The sequence below is a fragment of the Pollicipes pollicipes genome, unplaced genomic scaffold (genome assembly GCF_011947565.3).
Source record: "Pollicipes pollicipes isolate AB1234 unplaced genomic scaffold, Ppol_2.1 Scaffold_3087;HRSCAF=3621_pilon_pilon_pilon, whole genome shotgun sequence".
NCBI classification, from domain to species: domain Eukaryota; kingdom Metazoa; phylum Arthropoda; class Thecostraca; order Pollicipedomorpha; family Pollicipedidae; genus Pollicipes; species Pollicipes pollicipes.
In genome coordinates this window covers 26,450,693-26,461,707 of record NW_023596225.1, presented here as the reverse complement: position 1 = coordinate 26,461,707, position 11,015 = coordinate 26,450,693, and positions in this window count along the sequence as shown.

The window sequence follows — 11,015 nt, the reverse complement described above, 5'->3', positions numbered from 1 at the left end:
GGCCCGCAGCGAGCGCCGCCCGCAGCAGGCCTGTCGTTACCCAGCTGCAGGTGCCGGCAGTGCACGTGTTCCACCCCCACCGTCAGCCGCACGCAGCGCGCGGCTGCCAGCTCCGGCGGCAGGCCGAACAGGCGGCTATTGACAACCGGCCACGGCTGTCGGAGAACTGCACCGCGGCCAGATGGGATGCGCTCCACGGAGCAGGCTAGCCAGAGGGAGCAGCAGGCTAGCCATAGGGAGCAGGCTAAACAAGAGTGGCTTCCGCCACCGCCAGCACGTGCAGCATGTCAATGGGAAACCCTTAAAGCACCGCTCAACGCAGCGTGATTGGCTGACGTTGAAAGATTTCATCGCAACGTTGCCGCCATACAAGCGCCTGTCCAGTTGATGCCTGTCACACCGCTCCGACTTCCGGCCGGGAAGCACAGCCCTCCTCCGGGCTCCGACCGCCGGCCGGGGAACACAGTCTCGGCTGGGCCTGCCCCCGCAGCAGGAGTTCACCCTCTGCAGCTCGGAGGCGGGGACGAGCAGAGCCGGTGCCGGACCCCGACAGGGCAGAGCCGGCCAAACTGGCCACAGTCAGGCAGAGTGTTCGTCGCCAAGGTCAGGTTCTGGCTGTCACAGCAGCCCCATTAAATCCGTGCCCCGTCTGCCGCAGACACCTTCGACGGATCCGTGCCCCGTCTGCTGCAGACGCCTTCGGCAGATCCTTGCCCCGCCCACCGCAGACACCTTCGGCAGATCCGTGCCACGCCCACCGGCCGCAGCAGTCCCACCGGGTCCCAGTCCCGCCCGCTGCAAACATCTCCAACGGACCCGACCCACGTCTGCTGCCGCTCTCCTGGATCCAAACTCGGCAGCAGATCAATCCAAAGCTGTCGTCAGCGCTCCCGGCGTCGGCTCCCACTTTTTCAGCATCGAGAGAATCCGACCAACTCAGCAAAACCAGCGGAAAACTTATCAAAATTACGTTACAATTTTCTATTCTGCCTCCGCGAATTTCCCGTCCGATTTATCTTCTTATTCCGCGCTGTAACAACTCGAACTAGCAGCCGAGTTGAATTCGCAGAATAGACCGAAGTCGGCACAGACCAGTGAGCTGGGCCCAGCAGGGTTCGCCTGTAACGACACCGCAGGGAGGCGAGGCCCGGAGAGGGCACTGCTGCGAACCCTCACGACTCATGCATGTGATTCCGAGCGAACCACCACGTCGACAACGCTTCGAGCATGTGAGTGATCAGGACGCAATGGCGGGAGCCGGGACCCGGTGACACCTGAGGCAGGGGCGGTGAGGCCGCCGGACGCCCGGCCGGCTGGGACCCAGTGACCGGCCGGCCACCTCCGGCGCCGCGGGCGTTCGGCACCCCATCAGAGCCCCCCCCCCCCCCCCACTCCTCCTCGCCTGGGCAGCGTTCCGGCGGCGTCCAGCGCAGTCACTCAGAAATGCATTGTGTCAGGTCAGGTAGGATGGAGTCCACGGCGAGCCAATCTCCGACCGGCCCGCACCTCGAATACAGCGGCGGAGGCGGCGGCGGGGCGGCGCCGATTTGAGGGCGAGATGGACGGCCAAAAAAGCGCCCCGGTCCGGCCACCGACAGTTACCGCGCGGGGCCGCCTGGACGAGCGGGGTGACGAGGTATGGTTTCTGAACGCGGCAGCGGAACAATCGCCGGGTCGCGTACCGTGCTCGCGTTAAGTCGATGTTGAATTAGAATGGCGAGAGGTTCGCCGAGCGCTTCAACTTTAGCCTCGGGCGGTTACTGCATCCGCACGAAATCACACGAGTTCCTACGCCCAAGATACCACCTCTGGCTTCGTAAATGACCGGCTGGTGCTGTCGGCAAGGGCTGCGATCGGGTCAGAGTCAGAGTCAGAGTCAGAGTCTGAGTCTCACCTGTTCAGACATGGCGTACAGTCCTCCAGACGGAATGTTCAGCGACAGATCGAACGAGTCCGGAGCCTGGAAACACAGGGAGACGGCCCGTGAGCGGCGATGGCGGCGCTGCTGCTCGCTACCAATGCGGCGCGCCAGCGGGCGGCGCCGCGGCTGGCCCGTCGCCGGTCACCGGCGGCGGCTGTCGCGCGGCTCCGCCGACACCGTACTGCACAGCCGTCCTGATCACCATACCGCCCGCACCGCGGCTCGACATAACGGTGCCGGTTCGGCCGGCTGTCGCCAAGCCGGCCGAGACCGAGGAGAGCAGGCCCGTGCTGCGTGCAGAGCGCATTGTTCAGCTGGAGTGCGTGCACCGCTCCCGCGCGTGCGCTACAAAGGCCGCCGGCGCTGGCAGCGCGCAGGTCGCGAGCGGCAGGGGTGCGACCGCGCCGACACGTGTAACACGGCTCGTCGATGACAGCGCGCGGCCCAGAAGAGTTGTGGCGGCGTCTGCGGGATCTCTGTGAGCGCGTCTCAAGTGTCTGTGCGCGCGCGCGCGCGATCAGCCGTGATCTGGGCTGCTCCAACTGGGTCAAGCAGCACCCGGGGTCCTGACCTTTGGCGCCGGCGGTCGGGCTGGAGGGCGCCTCGGCCGCCTGAACATGGATGGCCCTTCGCTAACATGCGGCGTCCCGGTCCGGCCCGGTAGAATAGCGCTCGGCCGTGGTCCCGCCCCCAACCAGACAAACCGCCCACCGCGCGCTGTTCGTCAGGCCAAACTATGCATAAAACATAGCTTCCCAGGAGATGCAGAAATACGAAAATCATAAGCAAATTGGGCTATCACGAGCAGAGCAATCGCGGTGATTTATGCACTGCGTCATGGAAGTAACAGTAACATATCGGATTAGCAGGCGGTAATGGATGGGGCGTGAGTAACGACTCGGCCGGGCGGCGAGGAGCTGTGTCAGACGCGTGAAGTAGGGCGGCGGCGGCGGCGGCGGCGGGGGAGGGGGGGGGGGGGGGGGCGCACGGGCATACACAGACACCGACACTGGCTCAGACTCCGCGCCGTCCACCGGCGCGCCGCGGGGACAGCAGTCCAAGCCCAGCGCGTCGGCCCCAGTGGAGTGTGACCCGCGTTTGTGCGCTGAGCGCGCTCAGCCAGAGGCGCGCGCGCATGACCACGCAGGGTTGTTCTCGCTGGTACACCGGACGTGCTCCAGAGGATACGTCTCGTCATGCACTCACGGCCCCGTTTTAGGCGCTTTCTCTAATGCGCCGTGATTACCAAGTCATCAATGCCAAGGCGGAAGACGGTGGTTTCCAAGCAAAAGTGGAAACCGGGGGCGAATCGGAGCGGCGAGAAAGCGGTGCGGCAGTCTCCGTCACGCCCCTCCCCCTTCACCACACATCGGACCCGACCCGACCCGATCTGACCCGACTGACCCCACCCGAGCCGAGCCGAGCCGAGCCGAGCCGAGCCGAGCCGAGCCGAGCCGAGCCGACCCGACCCGATCCGACCCGACCCGACCCGGTCCGGCCGGGCCTGACTTGACCTGACCTGACCCGACCTAACTGGACTAGATCGGACCGATCCACACCTAACCTGACTTAACCTGGCCTGACCTAACCCAATCGCGGTGGGGCTGACGCCGGCTCAACACGGCAACTGGCCGTCCCCAACCTAGCTAAGCGCGCCGAGCTGGCGCGGCCGACTTCGCGAACCAAGTGGGAAGGATGCTGGGAACAGCAGACACTTAATAGTTTCCGTGATCATGTGCACGCACATGCACATGATTAATGTGCAATACAAGGGCCGTCTGGTGCTGCCCCCTCACGCTATATGCTTGTTTAATTAACTTGAGTTCAAAGATATGGAAAGCCAGGTGAGCGTCGACGGCCCATGGATATGTCCCTACACAACGATATGAAAGAGCACGGAGAAGCGCACATCCCGCCGTATCTGTGGCGTGCACCGCCGAGCGGCGAGGCGGCGGCGGCTGGGCGCGGCCGCCGGAGCAGCTGGCGGCGCGCGGCGCGCACTGCTGGTCGATGCAAAACAGCTGTACACCGCACCTGATCGGCCGATTTGCCAGCGCGAGCTCGCGGCCAGCCGGCGGCGGCGGCGGTTTACGGACGCCGCGCCGGCCGGGAAATCACAGACCCTCGCTGGTCCTGGCCCGATCAATCGGCCACACCGACACCCGTATACAAGGCGTCATACTTGGTTTACGCGGCATCAAAGATACATCGGCCGCGTCATCAGCAGGGCTCGTGTCAGCAGCGCGGCGCCGGTGGCAGGCCCCGGCCGCCGGTCGGCCGGGCGAGCGGCACTGACGCGACCCCGGTCCGCCGGCGCCGCCGTGCTATTGACCTGCCACCGGTGACCGGCCGCCGACCGGCAGCTCATCTGGCGGCGCCGGCCGAGTGACAATCAGCCCGGCGAGAGCCGCTCGCGGACGACACTTGAGCGGGCGCGGGCACGGGCGCGGGCACGGGCGCGGGCACGGCACGGGCACGGGCACGGGCACGGGCACGGGCACGGGCACGGGCACGGGCACGGGCACGGGCACAGGCGCGGGCGCGGGCACGGGCGCGGGCACGAGCGCGAGCGCGGGCGCGGGCGCGGGCGCCGCCGCCGGTCCCGACAGCCGGTCGGTACCGCTCGGCCAGGAGGCGCACCTGCACATTGCTTGTCGTTGGCCTCCGTTGTACCACCATAATGGCATGTAAGACAAAAAAGCACTGATAGTTTCATTCAGTAACCCACTGCCTTCGAATTATTTCGTACGTCAGTGGAAACTCGAAACATTGCATCATGATCGCTTGCTGGGGTTTTGAGTGCCTAACAGGGCCTAATCACACTGGGCCCAAACACGCAAACACCGCATCCAACACTTATGCATAAAACCACGCTGTCAAAAATGCGATAGCAGAAAAACAGATCTCGCATTTCGTGACATCTGTCGCGCCTGCTCATCAGCTATGTGATCTAATATTGTTGTTGTTCATTGGTGTTTTGGGGCGCGTCGACTGCAATGGTCATTTTGGGCCCACATATATGATCTAACGTGTTCAGACAGACGCGAGCAATGATACAAACGACAAGCGACAGTCGACGCCAGAGCTGGACAAGGGCCTTTCCGTCATGTCACCTTCATTGCTTCACGCGGCCTTGGCCACTCCGGTGTCCGCATTCCGAACCCACTGAGCCTGCTTCCCCTCTCCGACGTTCACTCCATTCCCGGCTGCGGTCTGAGTTACCACATCCCTCCGGATGGCGGTTAGTCAGTGACGGGGGCGTAGCTTCCCTTTCGGTGAGGACGCCCCAGCCCGCTCCCTCCCCCCCCCCCCGCTCCAACTTTGAGAAAAACTGGGCTTAATCGTCGGAAAACCCTGTTGGTCGGCACTTTTGGGGGAGCGTTCCATCATTTTTCCCACTGCCTCAGGCCACAAACTTACTTTGCGACACTGCGCCCGCGGTCCGTGAAATCCAGCACGGTGTGACACACCCGAAGACCGGTCCTCACTCATCACTTGATTATGCCCACCATTCGTGTCACAACGGGCGCCACGTCAGATTAGGTTGCCGTAGCCTTTGATAAAGCTTGCCACGCTCGAATGAATTCATTTTGCATTGCATAACGCCACGTCAGTCAATGAAGCTCATATGGTACGTATACCAAGCCTGACGGCTCAAGGAGAAATGGAAATAAATGACTCCCCATTACATGCTTCAGACAAATCGACATATGTACCTTATTGAAGGCAGCCATATTTCTTGGCTTGCAATATATCAGATTCGAAACTCTCAGCGCAAAACATGGAGAACACGTGTCACCAGACATCAGCCGGGTAATGTTAAGTTACCGGGACAGCGCAATATTCCCTAGCGCACCTTTCATTCCTCCTCTTCTTCAATTTGCGCGGCTCATGTTTAAACCGGTGCCATCTGAGGGGATCCCAATGCCGTGCGAACTCAGCGGCCACGAGATGGCGCCGGGTCAGTGCGGAACACCAGATGGCTCATCTGGGGCTCATCCGGCGGTACAGCTTCATCCGGGGGGGGGGGGGGCGGGGTCTCAGGCCAGCTTCTGCACGAGGAGGGGTCCAGCAGGAAGGATGGCTCGGACGAGGACGAAACTGCGGAACCTGAGCTCATAAGGAGGAGAGCCCCGGCACGACGGCGGGTTCGCTGGTGTGACCTGTTTACTCACAGCTCGCGTCTATCAGGAGGACAGCTTCGACTCGAGGACGAGTTCGGTGGCCGGGCCACCGCCGCGGCCGGAGCCGGACCGGCGCGCGGCTGAGCGCCGCAGCCGGCAGCGGGTCGCCGCCGTGTTTTGCCGTCTCGGTTGACACAGGTGAAAGCAGCGCCGAGCGGCTGCCGGCCGCGGGACGTCAGGCCGCAGCGTGCCGAACAGCGGTTCTTTGTCACAAGCGTGCCGGCAGAACAGCGGCCTGTGTCAGAAGCGTGCCGGCCAGAAACAGCGGCCTGTGTCACAAGTGTGCCGGCAGAAACAGCGGCCTGTGTCACAAACGTGCCGGCAGAAGAAGAGAACAGCGGCCTGTGTCACAAACGTGCCGGCCACGAACCGGCGCCGAACATCGGCCTGTGTCACAGGCGTGTCGGCAGGACCGGCGGCCGCGCCGGCAGACGGGCAGCCGGCCCGGAGCCGACCCTGCCCGCACCCGCCGACCGTCAGGGAGGCGAAGCGGCGCTGGTCGGCGCTCAGACGCTCACGCCCGGCTCGGAGAGGACGCGGCCTGACGCAGCTGCCGCGCGGACCGCTGCAGGGCACTACTGACATCACTGATTGATATGTTTGATATCGTCACCGCTGCAGGTCACCATTGGGATCACTGCGGTTTTAGGACACATCGACTGTCATGGTCATCCAGGCTGCGATGGTCTTCTCCGTCGTATCTTAGAGAGTTGCATCGTCTCGCCGCAGCCCCCACGCGGCTTTAGCTGTCGACAAGTGAGGCAGCCAAAACAAGACGCCCAACAAATGGCGATCCTCTGCTGTTGATGGTGTCTGAAAGCCGCTGTCAAACGTGTACCATCTCACTTTCTCGATACTTCCTCCATTTCGGCCGAACAATGCTGTCCCGACCAACCGCTGAAAAGTTAACAGCACCCGGCGACCGGCAAATGGAAACTCTCCTTCCACGCTGACAAAGCCGACAAGTGCACTTTCTCAGTTTGGACACCTTTAATAATGCATCCATCGGATCGTTTCTGCACGGCCGAAGAGCCGTTCGTGTTCACAGCACTTGTCCCGAGTCGCCACCGCACGTAGATCCGGCCGCTGGTGACTTACTGCTGCACACGGCACATGTCACACGGCACCGACGCGACACGTCACTGCAGCGAACCGGGTCAAGGACGGCTCATCCGACCGCGCGAGCGAGCTCTCAGAGGCGACGGTCCGCCTGAGGAGAGAGAGCCCGCTGGCGCCGCGCCTGCCGGTCGGCTGGTGGACTGTGGCTGCGCGCGGCCGTCTCTGCAGACCGACAGTGTAGTCGCGCTGGTTCGCCATATCCGTCACCTCAACCAGCACCGCACACCGAGCACTGCCGACCGGCCGACACGCCGCCATACCCCGCCGTAAACACACCGGCCACCGTCAGCATGGCGCTCCGTTCCTGGCGCCAGAAAATATCGCAATCCAGTCGGCTTCACCCACTGATAGATGGACTCATTTCTAATTGAAAAGCCGTGATTTCGACGCATTTGTCAAGCTGTCAGCATCGGTAAGCGAGTCAAGGCGAATCTCGGCGAAAAAACGAAGCGATAACAGTCGCGCTCCGACTGATATCGAGCCGAGCCGGGCCGAGCCGATGGCGGCGGCGGCGGCGGCGGCGGCGGCAGTGGCGGCGACCAGGCCCGTCGCCGGCGACCCATGGCGCTGTAGCGGCGTCGGCCCGCGGAACGACCGCCGGCCGCCAGCCACGTAATCTCGACCACCGCCCAGTTACCAGCCATACAGGGCGCTAACAGGTTCCACTCCTGGCTTATGGACACTCGACGTGCATTAAACATTAACCACCGCTCATTATGTCTGCATTGGTAATGCACCGAGAAGTACACGTTATCATAAGCCCCATAAAACGAGATTAAAGTTGTGAAATATTGGTCCGAGAATCATCGCGGCGCCGGCAAATTACGATAGAATAATGTGTCCCGGGCGCGTCATTCGCGGCCGCCAGAGATGCGCCGCAATTCGGCCGCACCGCGCCACGACCGCCGCCGATTATTCGGGGCTAATTTAGCGCCACCTGGAGGCCGGGGCGGCGGCGTCGCCGGCCGACGCGGACCCCGGCGTAGGACGGCGAGCCGCGCGCCGCCGGCCGCCGGCCGTCTCAAGAGGAGGCGCCGCTAATTCCTCGGCCGGGCTCGTCGACGGCTTATTTAGGCGCGTGTTAACAGCACGCCGAGTCGGCGGCGACGCTGTAATGAATGCCGGGGCAGGCGGCGCATTTGGCTGAGAGGCTCAATGGCCGCACTTCATCTCCAGCATTAACTACATGATGGAATTTTAGACAGGCCGCTTCCGATACATGAGGGGCTGACATATATTTAAGGCGCAAATTTTCCCGTATGCACACATTTACACTGCGCCAGATTTGCATTATCACACAGTTTTTTGAGCACATCTTGGATATTCAATATATGTCAGCTGTTTGTACGGTACGGAACAAAATCAGAAGCCCAAAACGCAATTCCGATCATGTCATACAAATCCTATTCAGAGCGTAATAGAGCAAGCGTGCACATTTTGAGGAACACGTTGTCTTCGGTGTCGCCTTAACATTCTCCACGCGCTGTCCGCATAGTACATTCAACATACGTAGCATGACCACATACCTTTATATATATATATATATATATATATATATATATATATATATATATATATATACATATCTATATATCTGCCAACACGTTTCAAAATTTGCAGCATTGTGTGTGCAACCTACGAGAAACATGGAAACGTATCACAAGAACGTAACATCGACACGAAAACCATTCCGTCGCTTCATTCTCAAAGACACAGAAGTTTAAAATGCCGATCACAGCGCAAATAAAAATCCCGTCATAACAGCGTCGTCATCCAAATCAGCATCGGCGCCAAAGCGGTGTTCTTATTTACCGTACTAGAGATGCAAACACTTCAGCACCAGGATCACAATCCGACCCATGTTAATGACTAATGAAATTTACATATAAATGAACATTTGCATAATGGCAAGGACGCTGGCTGTAGTATAACTCAGCAGGAGTTTCAGTCTCAGACGAACGTGCCAACTGCTTAAGGTAAGTAGGCAAGTCACTCGGGCGGACAGAGCACCCTCGCTGGTTTGGAGGCGAAGGGTAACAGCGGACAGCAACACCTGCCGACGACAGCTGATGACCCGCCCTGGACGGGGGGGGGGAGGGGGAGCGGGGGGGGGGGGGGGGGTAGCAGCACCACGCACTTCAGACGTGCATAAGTGCAGAAAGCCTGAGCGCTATTAACACATCAGCATTCAGGAGTATCAATATGCTGTCAACCAGTGCGATGACTTACAACCGACTCAATTCCGTCATTAAATGCCGATGATACACTGCGACAGGCATTAAGCGTGAACGGTTCTTGGCACGCACTGCTTCGACCAGCGGTGCCGCGGGGTGTACCGGTTGCTCGGTCGCAAGTACGGCAAAACGAGCGGCGGTCTCCGCCAGCAGAAATGAAGGCCCATTTCGCCGAGCCAATCAAAGAACCGCTCGGCGCGTGCCGCCCCAGCTGTGGCCGGCTCGCGTCTTCCTGCCGTTATTCCGTCAGCACTGTTAGTGGGGCTGATCTTAGCTCGCGCCACGCCAGCGCCGACACATGTACGTTTGGCACCACATGTAATCGATGGGAAGCGGCGATGAGTTACTGATCGCAACGGTATTGCGAGAAAGCAAGTTCCAAGTGTTTAATTCCAGCGCAATTACGTGATTCGACGCTCTCCAATCATCAACGGCGAGTGTTTACTTCCATCATACGCGCCCCTTCAAGGTTGCCAGCGAGGTGCCGGAGGCTATCAAGGCGGCTCCACGGCAAATGTAGGCAGGCTGTCTTCTCTGGGCATCTATATCGTCCAATTTTACTCCACGCCAGCGCACAATAATCGTCCCATAAGACGTCCGCCGGCCAGGTATGGGAGAGGGCGTGCACAGTCTGAGAAAACAAAACAGCGACACACGCAGCCACGCACTGAAATGGTTAACATGCCAACCGGTCACGGCAGCGCCTTGAGGAAAACGCTCAGCACGTACGCAGACAAGTGCGCACCATCATATGATCCGAACAGCAAACAGCTAAACGCAATCAATGGACAAGCACCTGCAGATAAGCATCACAAATACAGCTGCCAGCCGACTGGTAATGGCCACTTCGCACGCATCCGTTCTGTCGCCGTGCGTGGGTGAGGTGCGGGGGTGGCAGGGCGGGCCGGGCAGCCCGCACGCAGCCGCCGTCTGCCCGTCCATCTGCCGAGCGGATGAGTGCGATGACTGGCCGGTACCGCTACCGGGCTAGGCCGGGAGGCGGCGGCGGCGGCGGCGCGAGGACGGCACCCGCGCGCCGCGGCCGGGCCGAGCAGCCGCATCGACCACGCCGATGCGGCCCGGGCCGCAGCGGTCCGTCCCCGGCGAGACGGCCGCCCGCTGCGGAGACAGCGGGTCCGGCCGAGGACCCCGCCCGACCCCCTACAGCCGGTGGCACCTCCACACCGCTGCCGACCGCGCCCGCCGGAGCCGGCCCACCGGCGGCTCGGGCCCATCGTCAGGAGATCGGACGGTGACTGAGGTGCCGGCGCCGGTCGAGCCGGACCGCTGCCGGCCGTGGAGCCCGCCCGCGCCCCGTCGGCGTCCCACTCGGCGCGGTCGAAGCGGCCCGGCGCATTCCGCCGTGATGCGCGTGCATTCATGTCGGCGGCCCGGCCGTCCATAAAAGTCGTCCATTTATCGCTGGCCCGCCCCAGCAGACGTCATCAGTCCTATATTAATGCGATTACCCGACTTTTGATTTATACAGCCTTCCGGCACAGGCATAATGGAAACATAATAGATGATACGGCAAGAAGGGAGAAGGAACCAATTACA